Source organism: Brachyhypopomus gauderio, chromosome 6 (assembly GCF_052324685.1).
Source record: "Brachyhypopomus gauderio isolate BG-103 chromosome 6, BGAUD_0.2, whole genome shotgun sequence".
Lineage (NCBI taxonomy): Eukaryota > Metazoa > Chordata > Actinopteri > Gymnotiformes > Hypopomidae > Brachyhypopomus > Brachyhypopomus gauderio.
Window position 1 is genome coordinate 23,557,062 of NC_135216.1, and position 16,759 is coordinate 23,573,820.

Here is a 16,759-nt window from a genome sequence, read left to right on the forward strand (position 1 = left end):
TAGAGTCAAATACGTGTTATGGCCAAAAACTACATTGCCCACAATTGTTACCCATCTCGATGGCATCTCGACACTGCACTGCACTGCAGTATAATGATCCCAAAATGTCCAGGAAGAGAAACATGAAAGCAGATGGAAGGGTATTTCAAGATGGGAAAGGGAATATAGGTAGGCCTATGTCTTTTGTGTTATGAAGCGGTGGCGGTTGTCAAAGAGTAAAATAAATGTCGGCATTTTGAGACCAGAATGAGACCAGAATGCAGCAGTAAAGCTAGCTTTGTTGAGGCTGAAGAAATCGCCTGCACTTCAATCTTTTTCAGAGGGAGTGTTTTTGAAGCACAATTGCTATTTTCACAGTAATTTGATATTTCAAGTTTTGAACAAATTAAATGTGATATCTTTGATGTTATTTTACTTTTTACTATTCACTTGGATAGTTTGATTGTTCATTGATGGAGAAATCGCTCTCCGTCGCCGAGTTGCCAGCATCGCGTCGCATGGGGGCGTGTCCAACATCACGCCGGCATGCAGCACGTAACAGATATGCAAATCACGTTTTTAAAGCAGGACGCAGTATTTATTTATTTTAATCTATTGATGACAGGACACACGATTATAAAGGAGTGCGTGTATAAAACATAGTGTGTGTATAAAACACATATAAAACACACCGTTTGCCATGCTTCATTTTTTTTACGAGGTCCCTGTAAATAAACAGGGACACATCGTAAAGTGCGAGACATCCAGAGACAGCAGCTCTGTTCGAAATAGCCTACTACATACTACTGGCGTACTGATCGAGCCCCAAATCAGTATGCCGTATGCAGTATGTGAACAGAGCTATCTTCGTGGTGTACTGCATCCCATCATGCAACGCTACGTTCACGTGACCCCGTAGTATGCTTTGCTTTTGTCGCATACTGGAAACTGTACTGCATACTACTACGAGGACCAGTATGCAGTATCCAGTATATACTGAGTCCAGTATGCAGTATCCAGTATGTAGTAGGCTATTTCGAACACAGCCAATGACTTCCGGTCGCCGTGTCGCTCTCGTCGCTTTCGGTGTGAACGCACAGTCAGGACTATAAATGTTGGTCTTTACTGGAGTGTCTCCTTCTATCAGGACATCCACTATCCAATTTACAATCTCTCTTCAAACCTGATATTTATAGCCCATGTTGCTTTCTTGTACAAACCTAATCTTTATATCACTACCAAACGTCCCAGCAGCATGACGACAGCATCTGCGTCTGAACTCACCGCTGTTCACAGATAATGAGTGAATAAGATAGAGAGATAACATTAGGAGCAGACAAAAAATATGATCACAGATTATTCTCTCAACAGGACAACAGTCACGCAAAAAAATCCCCATAGCACGTATAAGGATTGGAAAGACAGACAATTTTGTGACCGACCCAAATGACATGATCAACCAGCCCTCTCCGTGAAATAGTTAAACATCGCCCAATCATGCTTTGTACGTGATGCTAGGGGGAAACCCACCGTGTTGCCCTCTCACAATCCCTGCCCTGAGGAATACAATGGTGAACGAGGCCCTGCCAACGGTTTTGTTATGCAGAGTGAACGGATGGAGGATGGGTTACCCCTTGGAGTCTTGGTTCTCCCGAGGTTTCTTCCTAATCCCCACCATCATAGGGAGTTTTTCCTTGCCACTGTCACCTTTGGCTTGCTCATTAGGGATCTGGACCCATACGATTGTAAAGCTGCTTTGTGACAACATGTGTTGTGAAAAGAGCTATATAAATAAATTTGACTTTGACTTTGAACTGTATTTTCAACTCTTAACGTGCCCCACTCCACTAGACAATATGCTTGTGTTATTTATGAGATCCCTGCTTAAAGGTAAAGCTCTAGAATGGGCAGACATCATCCTCTCGAGCAGGATGGCAGAGGCTTGGACCGTTGCCGGATTCTGCCATCTGTTACGGACCAGGGGTGGGTTTCCCGAAACGTGACCACATCAGTCATGTGGGGAGGATTAAAGGCCTGAGGGCAAACTCGGCTGCAGCACGTCCCAGTACCTTCTCGGCTGCAGGACCTCCCCACACCTCCTTCGGCTGCAGCACCTCACAACATCTCCTCAGCAGCAGCACTCCCAGATGACGCCGTCTCCGAGCCTGCCCGAGTGCAGAGGGCCCAGGGGAGGCCTACACCCGTTCCTGCGCCCCGCCAGCAGACACCTCCTGTTCCTGTTCTTGTCCCCAAGACCTGGAAAGAGTCACTTGCCATTCCTGTCTCCGCGGCCCGCCAGCAGATTCCTCCCATCCCCATGGCCCGCCTGGGGTCTGGCCAAGCCCCTGAAGCCCACCTGGGTCCTGTCCCTGCTTCACTCGGCCTTCAGGGGCCCACAGAGACTATGCTGCCTGTCTGTGGGCCCGAAATTGCATCTGTTGTTGCTTCCCCATGTGGTAGTCCCTCATCTGTGCCTTTTTCCCCATTTTTGCCCTGATCTGTACCCGCTTTTGTTCTGTTCCCTGTCCTGTCTCTGTCCGTGAATCCGTCTGTCTCCAGTTGCCTGTTCCCATCTCTGTGTCTGGTGTTGTTGTTCCAGTTCCTGTCCCCGTGTCTGTCCCCAGGATTGTAACCCACTTCGTCCCCATGCCCGTGTCTGTTGTTTTTTATATTTTTGGCTCTGTCTTTGCCTCATCCCCTGCCTCTGCCTGTTCAGTGTCCCTCCCTGTTCCTGTCTCTGTCCGGTCCCCTGAGGTCCCTTGTCCTGTTTGGTCTACTTGTGCCCTCCGTTCCCCAGTGTGGCACGCTTATTGGGGGGGGTTCTGTCACGTATAGCCCCTGTCTTGTGTCAGTTATCCAAGTCCCGCCTTGTTTCATCGTTGTCTGTCACGCCCCTGTACTGTGTTTCCCTGCCCCTTGATTATTGTTCCCACCTGTGTCTTGTTAAGTCCCTGGCGTTTCAGTGTATTTAACCCCCGTCATGTCTAGTCTTCCATGCCGGTCAATTTCTCTGGTTGTGTCATATTTTCTTTCTTTTATTTTTTGCTTTGCTTTTGTTCTCCCCGTCAACGTGGTTCCTCATAATTGTGTCTGTATGTTTCCCTGTCCTCAAGTAAGTTCTTGATGCCTTGTATTCTAGTCCTACTTATTTGTGTTTATTAGTTTTGGTGTCTGTACACTTTTCTTGTTGTATTGCTAGCCTGTATCAGTTGCTTTGTTTGGTTGTCTATGTCTCCTTGTTTGTTAGTTCTTACCGTTTATGTTTCAGTGCTCTGGTTTAGTGTTCATTACCAGATGTCTATTATCTCTATCATTTAACGTCAGCAGTCTTGTTTGTTTTCTGTTACTTAGTTTTGTGGTTTTGCCCTCAGAATTCATTGTTGTCGTCTCCCGTGATGACAGCGTCTGCGTCTGAACTCACCGCTGTTCACAGATAACGAGTGAAAAGATAGAGAGATAACATTATCGCAGATTATTCTCTCAACAGGACAACAGTCTGTGAGCACGCAACCCCCCCATAGCACGTATAAGTGTTGGAAAGACACAGAAAATTTAAGCATTGAGAAGAATGTTCGTCCAGACAGGGGAGGGAAAGGCCAGAGGCCTGGCACAGTTTTTGTGTCAAAGTTTGCGGTGGAAGTGAGAGCCATCCTCAGACAGTCTCTATGTGGGCTAAGGAGCAGGTAACCAAGACGACGACCTCCAGGGAGAGTTTAGTTTGGGCACCAATATGTATCCATGTATTTTGTTCCTTCCACAAGCTAACATTACATGATGATAAAATTAGGCTAAAATATGAACATAAATTTACCACAAGGATCTTCACTTATACACTGTCCAAATGTTTTGTGGAGTTGGAAAGACACTACAAGCAAAAAAAACTACCATGACTCTCCTCCATAGACCACAACTCTGTCCAGGTGACTCTGTTACATAGACCACAACTCTCTCCAGGTGAATCTCCTCCATAGATCACAACTCTCTCTAAACTCTCACTAAACTCTTTGCATGAGTCACCTGACCTAAGCTCTGCTCTTTGCACCTACTCGACCACATTCCACTGTACACTAGGACAACTCCCCACATGACTTTCTGCTTCTGTGACTGACACTGCTGTCTTCCTTAGAGCATCATTGGACCCTAACAAACCCATCTTCAGACTCAGACATTTTAAATTCCTCAACTAAACTCATTTGGAGTGCTTGTTCAGCAGATTAAAGATATCATTAATCGTTGGAAATGTAATAATACAAAATTCATTCAGTGATGTACCAGCAACATGTAGGCCTACCTTCACCACTCTTCATCGCACAATATACTCTATGTTTAAAAAGTAGCCACATCCTCCACGTTTTTGTGTTTTTCATTTTTGTAGGGTTTACATTTGTTCTTTTGCATTATTTGCTCACTTTAGTTAAGTAAACTTTGTAATTATAAGTTATTAAAAGTGCATGTCTACACCAAAGCTTCAAAAATGTGAGAGTCTGTTATGTATAGCTCTGCCCTCTGCCCCTGTCTTGTGTCATTGACCCTACCCAAGGCGGGCCTTGTTTCTATGGTTTCCCCATTGTCTGTCATGCCTTGTGCCCCTGCTCTTGTGATTATCTGTACCACCACTTTGTCTTGTGTGTGTCTGTGTATTTAATCCCCACAGTTTCTTCCCTCCGTGTCGGTCATTGTTTGTCGTAGAGCTACATTCTGCTCGAGTTTGCGTCGTGGTATGTGTTTCATTTCCCGTGTTCGTTCTTTGTTACCCCCGTATCTTTGTTCTCCCATGTCTTGTTGTCCAGCTTAATTCCTTAGTTAATCCTTTTCATCGGTTCACTGTGTGTTATGGTCTGATGAGTCAAAGTTGGTAATGTTATAAAACAGAGTCACTGTGTGTTTTGATAATGAGCTCTGCTTCAAATGACACATCGCACATCTTCAAATCACAGGGTCCTGACCCGCAGGAGAAAGAGAGATCATATTACACCGGCACTCCACTCACTGCACTGGTTACCTGTCAGTTTTAGAATAGATTTTAAGGTTTTGGTGATGGTTTTAAATGTCTTCATGGTCTTGCTCCTCTTTACCTCAGTGAAATTATGGTTAGATATGTTCCAGTCCAGTCTCTCAAGTCTTCAAACAGTAATCTACTGGTGATTCCTAAAAGCCAATTAAAGATTGGCAAGGGTGCTTTGGCCCAAAGCTCTGGAACTCTCTTCCTGAGGAGCTCAGAGGCATTTCATTCCTGCACAGCTTCAAAAAGAGTCTCAAAACCTTCCTGTTTAGATCTGCTTTTAGTTAAGAAACTCTAATGGTATAAATACTTTTAGAATATTATCACATTATTTTACCTTCTATGTCTGTTCTAATTATTTTAAGTTTATTTTATTACATTATTTTATTTAGTTACATTTTATGTCTGTTCTTATTATTTTTTATTTTATAATTATTTGCTTTATTACAATATTTTTGTCTATTATTTTAATAATTTTATTACATTATTTTATTATGTTTTTCTTTTTTTATTCTTCCCAACTAGATAGGTTACGTTTTAAATAAATGTACCACTTATTTTTACCAAGTTGTCTGGTGTTGATATTATTCAAAAGGTGATTGTTGCCAATGTCTCCAAAGATTTCATAGTTAAATCCTTCAGTTACCAAACCATTAATTACTCTTATTTGAGAACTAAATGTAATTCTGGTTTGAATACGTGAGACTGATTAAAAATGAAGATTAAGTAAATTATATCTACTTAAAGAATTAGCAGGTGAAGCCCCTCTATAACTGGTGCTCCTGTGTGAGGGATATTTCTGGCTCAACCATATTAGCACATCAATCATATTTTCATATCACAGGCTTATAACCATTAAAATAGGACAATCTTAAAATTCACCAGAAGAGGTCGCCAGAACGCTTCCTACCGTTAATTCTTGGTAACTTTACAGTTTGTGGAATTTGAGGTCCCAGTACATATATTGTTCTTCTGTTGATTGCTCAATGAATGTGAGTTGTAGTAGCAAATCTACAGTTTGTTTTACTATTCCAACTCGCATTCATTGAGCATTCAATATAAGAACAGTATATTTACCTCAAATTCTTTTAACCTCCTAATATATCCCATAATCTCATTGGAGCATATCTACTCTCACCTAGAAGCAGAGGTGGGTAGAGTAGCCAAATAAAGTAAAAGTACTGTTACTTTAGAATAATATGACTCGAGTAAAAGTAAAAAGTCATCCAAATAATTACTTGACTAAGAGTAATAAAGTGCTTGGTGAAAAAACTACTCAAGTACTGAGTAACTGTTAAGTAACGTGTGATTTATTTGTTAACACAAATAATCCTGTTTGTTGCTGTTTGTGCTGGTGACATCATCCAAATCAGTGTGAAGGTGATTTCTGATGTAGTCAAGGCCTGTGGCATGATAAATATTTTTTCAAAATAATTACGTCTTCACATTATTCTCACCCTTCTACTGTATAGGCTGTCAAGCTGCTGATGTTTGACATTAAAAGTTACCTGAGCTTCTTACTGTATTGCCACCCTGTAATCCTAAATGACAGTAACTTTATACAGATGTAGGTCAGTGTCTGCTGGTTCACATTTGAAGGGATTCACAGAAAAACAAAACATTTAGTAAAAAACAAACATTCGCATATCCACAGCAAAAAAAAAACAAAAAAAACAAATCTAGTAAACTTATCGTTTCCTCATTCAAATCTCATACACAGGCCACGTCAAGAAGTTCTACACTGACCTGCCATTACAAATAACAATGTGCATCCTTAGAAAATATGTATTATAAACAACTTGTGTATATACATAGGTTGTATTATTTTGTGTTGGAACCTATAACACACAACCTGTGTTCATTGTTGGAAACAGCGATTGTGTTACATGAATACGATTTGTGTAGTTTTAACAATCAGTCATGAAACTGAATTGTAATTTTTATTTATTTTATTTATTTTGCGGTGTAGCTTTTTCCTTCTAATTTGCTAGAAGTTTAAAACACTTTCCAGTATTTTAACAATTTTTTGCAAGACACAAGATTGTCCAGAATTGAAACAATGAACATATTATGAAGCAGGGTCGGAGTGGGCCCCTTTTTCAGCCCGGGAATTTCATGCCCAAATCCAGCCCAAAATAATTTTTCCCTCCTAATCGGCCCAAACTAGAGATTGATATGAGCCGGGATCTCCCAATTAGCCACTCCGGCTCTGTTATGAAGTAACTTATTTTTCATAAAAAGCTTCTCATATCAAAACTCTATTACATCTACATATGTTACAATAATTTAAGCCATTTCCTGGGTCTTAGCAATATTTTCCCACCAGAGAGGCATGGCACACACATACAGAATCCCAACTGCAGTTGAAGGAGAAAGATTACAAACGCAGTATAGATTAAACAGCTGATATATGGCTGAGGTTATGCCTGTATCCATTTATATAGCATTTGCAGACCTCTGGTGTTGGTAAATAGTACAGCACTTATGGTACAGTGGGCATAATTTAGAATGGACTATTATTCTTGCTTTAGACCAGCCATTGTTAACAGTTAAACCTTTTATGATTGTATGGCTATATATAGGGATATTTTGTGATAACAGGCAAAATGTAGCAGGCCTAAGTGTTTTTTCTAAATGGCATGTTGTGTAATGCTGGTTATATGTGATTAATTTGCAAATGATGTTATAATGATGATAATATAATTCTTTATTTGTATAGCACCTTCCATGCATAGATACAACTCAAAATGCTTTAGAGAATGAATATAAAAAACATAATAAAATAAGGTAATAAAACAATAAAATGACATCTAAAAGACATGCACTGGAGCTGTTGAACGTGATTTGAAAGACATGCATAGTGGCTTTATCTTAGTAATAGGCCCGTTTTATTGTAGCTCACAGCTAGTATGGTTCAAATGCACATCTTCAGTTTTTTGACAGGTGAAATGATTGAGCTAATCATAAAAATGACTCTCAGTCTGTTCTATAAGGGGAAACATTTGATGTACATTTTCTTTGTTATGATGGCAAATTGGATGTTTATGCCAGGATACAAGAAAGCTACAAATGCTGTCATCAGCCCACTCTGGGTGCCTGATGTTCCTAGAGTGACCTCGCTCTTATCCATACTGGAGACGCCAGCTGGTCTCTTAGGGCGTACTCACACTAGGCATGGTTTGCTCAGGGCCGGCGCCAGAACATATACAGTGAGGGGGCGTCAGTAAATTTCGGGGTGGCGAACGTAAGTTGTTGAGGGGGGGGGGGGGGGGGGGGGGGCGAACGTAAGTTGTTGAGCGGGGGCAGTGGTGGACAGTAACTAAGTAAATGTAATTCGTTACTGTACTTAAGTAACATTTCCATGTATCTGTACTTTACTCAAGTACTTTTATTTGGTAAGACTTTATACTTTTACTTCACTACATTTCAAAGCGAAAATTTTTACTTTTCACTTCGTTACATTTACAGAAACATCTCGTTCCTTTTTATTTTTAAATCAACACTTAATAAAATACTGACAGGTCAAAGTGTACCGTGTCACTATAACCAATCAGCGCTCAGTAAGAGATTAAGATTTGTACCCTAAATGGCTGAGGATCTGACATGGCTGCAACAGATGTCTTCCCCCAACACCCCTGGCCTTATTTAGCCCAATTGTTTGAATTCCTCGAAAAGAAAAATGATTCGTGTTCCTCCTCTGCATTCCGAAAAACACATCGCTGTCATCATTTATGAACTCGCCGTCAAACTTGAAAAAACACATCGAAGTAAGTTCGCCATTAGATGAGTAGGTTTATACCCCGGTTAATTATATCACATGAAATACACTACATTTAATAGATGCTTTTATCCAAAGCAGTGTGCTAGTACCCAAATTGCAATCTGTGGAGATGCTAAACGCCAGTTTAACACAGGAGACTCCCACATCAAACGTTAAAGCCGGGGACACATACACGCGAATTAGGCCAAGCGAAGCGAACTTCACAATTCATTCATATGAGGGAGGCGAAGGCAAGCAAATATGAGCGAAGCAAAATTATTAAAATTATTATAAAAATTATTATTATCAGGGTTGGGGGGCGGGGGCGGCGGCATGTGTGTAAATTGTTGGACACAAATTCAGTATTATATCGCGATCTATCGATCGCCAGTGGTTGGCGCCAGAGCGAACTAGTAACTCATTGAATCATAGATGTAGATCGGAGATAAATAAACTAGATTTTTTTTCAGTGTGAGAAATCGGATGTATGTCGTGTGAGCGAGTGAAGACGGTCTCTGGTAAAGACAGTCAATGCGTGTGTCTCACGCTCATTGCGTGAGAGTTGGCAACCCTGATTATTATTATTATATTAATTATTCGGCCAAGTTTAATATTATGAGTTCAGTAGCTTCTAGCTTCCCTGTCCCGCCATGTGGTGGACAACATATAACCTCAGAAAAAGTCCCCCAAGCTAGGACTGAAGTGGCCGGTTCGAAATTATTGTTGTTTGGTGGTGAATTTTGTTTTCATATTAAACGGTTTGTCCACTTGTCTACCTTTCTAGTGTGAATTATTAATACGGATAAAGTTTGGAAATGACTGTCGTGAGGATAATATAGGCTAGTTTTGTGTATTTTGTGTTTGCTAGGCAAATGTAAGGCACTGTTTCCTGTTCACCTGTTGATCGATTAGGCCTAGGGGTTTTGATGTGACGCTAAGAAAAAAAAAAGGTTTTTACTTTTACTTTTAGTACTTAAGTATTTTTGAAGGCAGATACTTTTGTACTTCTACTCAAGTAAAAAATTGAGGTGAATACTTTTACTTGAGTAATATTCAATGCAAGGTAACTGTACTTTTACTCAAGTACATAATTGGTGTACTTCGTCCACCACTGAGCTGGGGGGGGGGGGGGGGGGGGGGGGGGGGGGGAGGGGGGGCGAACGTAAGTTGTTTGTTGAACGGGGGGTGGCGTGTAACGATTGATGAGCGGCCGAGGGGGGCGGGACACCTCGCCTGAGGGGGCAACGCCCCCATTCGCCCCCCCGTGGCACCGGCCCTGGGTTTGCTCGTTCCGTGGTGGGGCCCGGTTATGCCCCCTCCCCACTCTCCCTCTGGCCTACACTCACACTGTCTTTATCAAGCCGGCCCGAACACGCTTACCTAACACAGTGTATATTATTTAATGCTTAAATGAATAAAGCAATATTTTCTTATGGATCTGACAGTAATTTTAAGTGAAAACAATTTTTCAACAGGCAAACAGATAAAAACAAACTTCCTTCAAAGAAAAATCACATGTCCTGTACATTAAATGATGTACATTTAATATATTGTAATGATGTACAAAATATATTCAACATAAATATTTTGTTATGGCTCTGTCAGTAACTTCTTGTCTTTGTGTGTTTGAGACGTTTGATAGTGCCGCCTTAGATTATATTCTTTCATTACAGCCAAACTTTCTCCACACAGAAGACAGACAGGTTTACCTTTTACCTCCGTGAACATGTACTCTGCCTCCCACCTGGCTTGAAACCCCCTGTTCTCAGTGTCCATCTTACGTTTAGCCATTTTTGAGGAGGGGGATAGCTGAACGTTGATATCTGCTCTGACTGCTGATGAAACTAGGTTTATACTTTCACGAGTGACATAGCGTGCAACTCCGCACACCTCGCGCTAACGGCGGAAGCGTTTATACGTCTGAAACAATATGTGTTAGTATAAAGAAACACCCCTCAAAAACAGGGGAAGGAACATTTACCTGACATTTACCTGATTTTAATGTTGCTTTATGTTTCAGGTTTGAAAAGTGCTGGAATTTAGGCTAAAGTACTTGAAAATGCTTGAAATTGTAACCACATCGTTTCACAACAAATATCTGTCTGACTGAACAGTTCTCTTGTATTACGTTAACAAATACGAGCCTCTTGTAATTCCAGGACGAAACATGAGAGAACGTGAAGTTAAGATTGGGTCTTTTGAAAATAAACCACCATTAAATAATGTGATTAAAAGAGAATTATTTCAAATCATTGAGTATATGTATAAATATTAGGGGTGGGCATAGATAAATTTTTTTTAATCTAGATTAATCTCACTGAAATCTTGAAATTAATCTAGATTAATCTATATTAAAATGGCTCATATGCGTGCTACCCAAGTAATGACTAAAAGTCAGTTTTTGAGATAGGGTTTCTTAATACAGAGGGTGCATTAGACCAGGGGCTCATCTCCTGTTTCCAAAATGCATCAATGACTGCTTGAGGAAGCTGTTCTACTTTGATACTTGAAGGAAAAAAAAAAAAAAAAAAAAAAAAAAAAAAAAAAAAAAAAAAAAAACACATGCTCAATAAAATGTAGGCTACTCATGTTCAACGGTTTATTCAGTTAAATATGAATTTGTAAGCCTACATACTGTACATTAAATAACATGTTTATTCAGCTAAACATTTAACCTCACGGACGTAATTTTCCTCTGTAGTTTTAACGGTTAAAAAGAAATATTTAAATAGCGACGAATCTAGCGCTAGGACCATGCAGAAAACGACCGCTCCGAGCTCCGCTCCGGTAACACTTTACGTTCCTAAAAATGAATTTTCCATGAAGCAAACCTGGCGACTTCGTGGCTGCATCCATGTAAACATACGTACGATTTGTCATTCACAGGTTTAAAAACTCGTTCTCGCTCCTACTGTGCAATTTGGTTAGGAATACAGCCGAGAGAGATTATAGGACGGCATATTCCAAAAAAAGTGATTTACGACTTTGACCTCTAGTTGACCACCCCCCCCCCCCCCCTCCACCCCCCCCCCCCCACCCCCACCCCCCCACCCCCCCTCCCCCTACCCCTCCCCACCCCTCCCCCTCCTCCCCCTCTGCCCCTCCACCCCACCCCAACTCATGACATCATCACATTAATCACGTCAAGACGACCAAAGAGTATTAAGTTGTGCTTTGAAATTTTGCTTGATAAGGTTATTTAAATCATTATTTTGATCTTCTTTGATGGTGACTCACCGGAGCCGTATAACCCTAGACACCTGCGACACACACACACACACACACACACACACATACATAAACAAACACATGCACAAACACGTGCACAAACCCTAGTCACACAGACCAGTGCTAAAAGATAGGGATCTCAGACACACACACACACCTGTAGTCTCACACACACACACACACACACACCCACTCCCCTGAACAGGAGGATCTCAGACACACACACTCCCCTGAACAGCGCACACACCCCTAGTCACACACACCCACCCCCTGAACAGAACAGCGCACACACACACACACACACACACACACCCCCTAGTCACACACACCCACTCCCCTGAACAGCACACACACACACACACACACACACACACACACACACACACACACACACACAGAACCGCGCATGCGCACACAAATATGCTTACTTTGAGTAACTTCAAACAGTTAACAAAACTCTGATGAACCAATGAGGAGGCAATCTCAACAGACCAATCCGGGGTGCGTGTTTAGCGCACGAGCATTTAAAGGGAGAGAGGGGGAACGTTTCCTTGAGGAGTCACCATGCAGTCTATGGTGGTAAGCGATTGTCCGTACGCTCCTAAAAAAAGTTTCAAGTGGAAAAGAAGAATCGATCCGATGGCGCAGGGCGACACTCAACGCTACTGGCCTCTGAAAGATGAAAGGGGTGCCGGAGGGTACTTTTTTGACGAGAACACCTGCACGGTTACCTTCTTCACGATCCCAAGAACGGCCGGCCTTGTATTTGAGAATGCTACAGAGAAAGTGGAATACGATCTGTACGACTGGAAGGAGTTCAGAAGATGGCGTACAGAGTTTGAATACCTTGTGGAGAGAGGAGAAGTGCCACTTCATACTATTAAGGAGCACGAATGGAAAGGTTACAGAAGCCCGTACCACGTTTTCAACATCCGAGCGTGTATGCTCGCCGAGGGAGTAGTAGACCTCTGTTTGGCGGTGACCTGCTCGCGTAAACGCGGGGCTCCCGGAGATGACGCTGGGAAAAATGGTGAGGTGAAGTACGGGCGTCTCAACTGGTACCACTTGCTAAAGTATTTCGCCTTGGTCGATAATCTGTTCAAGAATATGATGAAAAACATGGGCATTGAAACTATTAAGACGAATCTGTACGGCATGTTTGAGGAGTGCAAAGAAGAAAAAGTCGTGCCTCCGTCGCAAATCATCGAGGAACCCTACGAGGAGGACTCCTCCCACTCCTCATCATCCGATATAAATGAGCCGACCATAGCCGAGCAAGACAAACTGGTCATCATCGACAAACTGGTCATCATCGACATGGCGAGCCTAGAGGAGGATCTCGGGACCTCTTCCTCGTCGAGCTCTAATGACGACGAAGAACAGCCTCCTTCAGATCCTGAAGATAAAGAGAACGTGCCTCCCGAAACACCTTCAGTCGAAAAAACAGCCGATGAGATAGACGGCGTTCTCAGCACGAAGGTGCTAAAGATCATTCGAACCGTGATCGGAACCCTGCTGGATGGGATTATCGATAAGGATATCAAGGAAAACTGCAACGGATGCGCTATCGATCACCCGAGTCAACGTCAGCACCAATGCCTGAGCGACCCTGGCCCTAGCTATTTCTGTCTGAACCTACCCAAGCTGCTTAAGAAGGTGTTCAAGCCGTGGTTCCCGCAAACGGTGACCGTAGCGCTGAATATGTGCGGTGTCTCAAATCCACCTCCTCACAGCAAGATCTCCGCCGCTGCTGAGGCGATGATGATGGAGCTAAAACACGAAAGTAACATCAAAGATGCTCTGAGAGAGATTGAAGAGCAAAGTCAGGATCTGTGCGAGGACCTGCAGGAGCGCCTTAAGGACATTTGGACGCTGCAAGAAACCATGGCCCTTGACGAGTCGTCTGAAAAAGAAGCCTCAACAGTCTGAAAATTGAGAGGAAATGTTCTAAACTATGGGAAACCTGGTCAGCAGGCGTGACGGTTCTACATCCGAGAACAATCAATTAATAAGGGACATGATCTCTTTGTTCAGCAACACCGTCGACGTCACAGCTTACGATCTCGCCGATGAGAGATTATCTGCTTTAAAAAAACTGATGTGTGTAGTACGGGAATCTAGCGGTCTATGGAGTTCTCTGATCACCGAAGCCAATAATACTAGTTATCCGGCGCATACGTATATATCACGCATTCTTTCTTGCATGTTTGAAAAACCCTTTGTATGTAAAGACGCTCACCTATTATGCATTTTCACCTTTGTAACCGACGTGTGTGTTTTGAAACTAAGTAAAGATGAAAAGGTTGATGTAAAAGAAGCCTTTGAACATACTCTTTCATTATTAAATGAACATAATATAAATGTAATCTCTTTTGCCAAAAGTTTGTTTATGAAACCATAAAGCATTGTAACATCATTTGCCAATTTCTTTTTATAAAAACTATTAAGCAATGTATCCTCATTTGCCATTTTCTTTTTATAAAAACTATTAAGCAATGTAATCTCATGTCAAGTTTTGTTTTATAAAAACTATTAAGCAATGTAATCTCATGTGTCAAGTTTGATAATAAAACCACGAAACAACGTATTTGTTGCATCATTGTATTCGGATCAACATGACCGAACGTTTGCTGAAAAAGATTTACTATAACCCCTCAAACCCCGGGTCTTACGGTGGGGTAGCGGGTCTGCAAAGGAGCGTTGAGGAGAAGACCGGTAAAAAAGTAGATGCTGAAAAAATCAAAACCTGGTTAGCGGCGCAGGATGCTTACACTCTACATAAACCGGTCTCAGGGAAATTTAAAAGAAACAGAGTAGTCGTGAAACACATTGACGAGCAATGGCAAGCCGATCTGGTAGATATGTCCGGCTTATCGGAGCATAACGACGGTGCAAAGTTCATGCTAACCTGTATAGATATACTATCCAAATACGCGTGGGTGCGCGTCCTAAAGAACAAGACCGGCGTCGAGGTTACCAAGGCCTTCGAATCGATTCTCAAGGAGAGGAGGGTTCCTAAAAAACTTCAAACCGACGAAGGGAAAGAATTCTTTAACAACAGATTCCAGGCATTAATGAAAAACAATAACATCGTTCACTTTGCTACCGGGACCGGACAGAAAGCCTGCGTGTGTGAGCGGTTCAACAGGACGTTAAAAACCAGAATGTGGAGATACTTCACGGCCGTCAATACGAGAAAATACGTAGACGTGGTGCAAGACCTGGTTCACGCCTACAACCGCAGCTATCATAGCAGCATCAAAATGAAGCCCTCAGAAGTGAACGAGGGAAACTCTTTCAAAGTTTTTAAAACCCTGTATGGATTGTTTGCGCCGAGAGAGCAAAGAAAAAAATTGAGTTTCAAGTTTAAAGTCGGCGATACCGTTAGAATTTCGCGATTAAAACATCAGTTTGAGAAAGGTTACGTACAGAACTTTACGGATGAATATTTTACCGTTTCTGAACGAATAGGGAGAGATCCTCCCGTATACAAACTGCAAGATTACGACGGTGAAAATTTACAAGGAACCTTTTACGAGCAGGAGCTGCAAAAGATTATACTCGGTAAAGATAAGGCTTTTAAAATAGAAAAGATTATATCTGAAAAGACTAGGAACCGAAAGAAGATTTGTCTGGTCAAGTGGGTCGGATGGCCGGACAAGTTTAACTCGTGGATTCCTGCCGAGGAAATCCGCGACATCGTGAAAGGATAAAAGGAGGCGTTGTACTTTTGCATAAAATTATAACTCCGTAATCATGGAGGAAAGCGGATTCTTCGTTACTCTCCCGAGCAACGCTTCGAGAGGCGTATACCCCAATAACAGAATTTCGAGCTACAGGACGCATTTCTTAAAACCTATAGAGTTGTCTGGTGAGTGGGAGGTAGCACTCGCGGAGGTGCAATATCCTAACACGTGGTTCAATCTGCATGAGAAGAACGGCATGGAACCTACCTTTATAGTTAGAAGGGAAGGCGTCGAGAGCAAGAGGTTTTTTATTTCGCAAGGGTATTACGATGACATAAACCTCATCGTAAAGGAAATGAATAAGAAGATGAAATCTTTTGACCCCGAACTAAAGTTAGAATACCGTCCGTTGATAAACAAAATCCGACTTGCGGCCTCCACCAAACCCTATTGTTTGGAGGCTAAAGGTAACCTTTCGCTTATTCTCGGTCTGGCATCCAAACACCTCATGCAGGAAGAGCCGGAGGCACCCTTCCCTACGGATCTTCGCGGAGGGATTTACTCATTGTTCATGTATACCGATATTATACAATATCAGAGAGTGGGGGACAGCTTTGTGCCTCTGTTGAGATGCGTACATATAGGGGGGAATAAACACGATTTCGTCACAGTAACGTATGATAAGCCACACTACGTACGTGTTACCAAAGCTCTCATAAACGATATAACCGTCGAAATCAAATCCGATCAAAATATCGAAGTACCTTTTCAATACGGGAAAGTTATAGCTAAACTTCACTTTAGACCGGTAAAACATTCATTCTGCATTTGAAGAAAAGAAAGAAGTAAAAAAAAATGCATCGAACGAGTTACGGAGATCCTCAGATCTATGTGGACTACTATAAGCATCAAGCCGGAAATGGTCTTCCGGGGTTCCAAGGGTCCCCGGTCATGTATGGGGCGGGACTCGGTGGTATGTTCAAATCGCTTTTTAGGATGGCGGTTCCCCTTATCAAAAGAGGATTCTCTATTGCAACGCCTCATTTAAAAACCGCCGCGAAAGGGATAGTAGGCGACGTGATTAGCAACTTTGTGGCCAAGAAG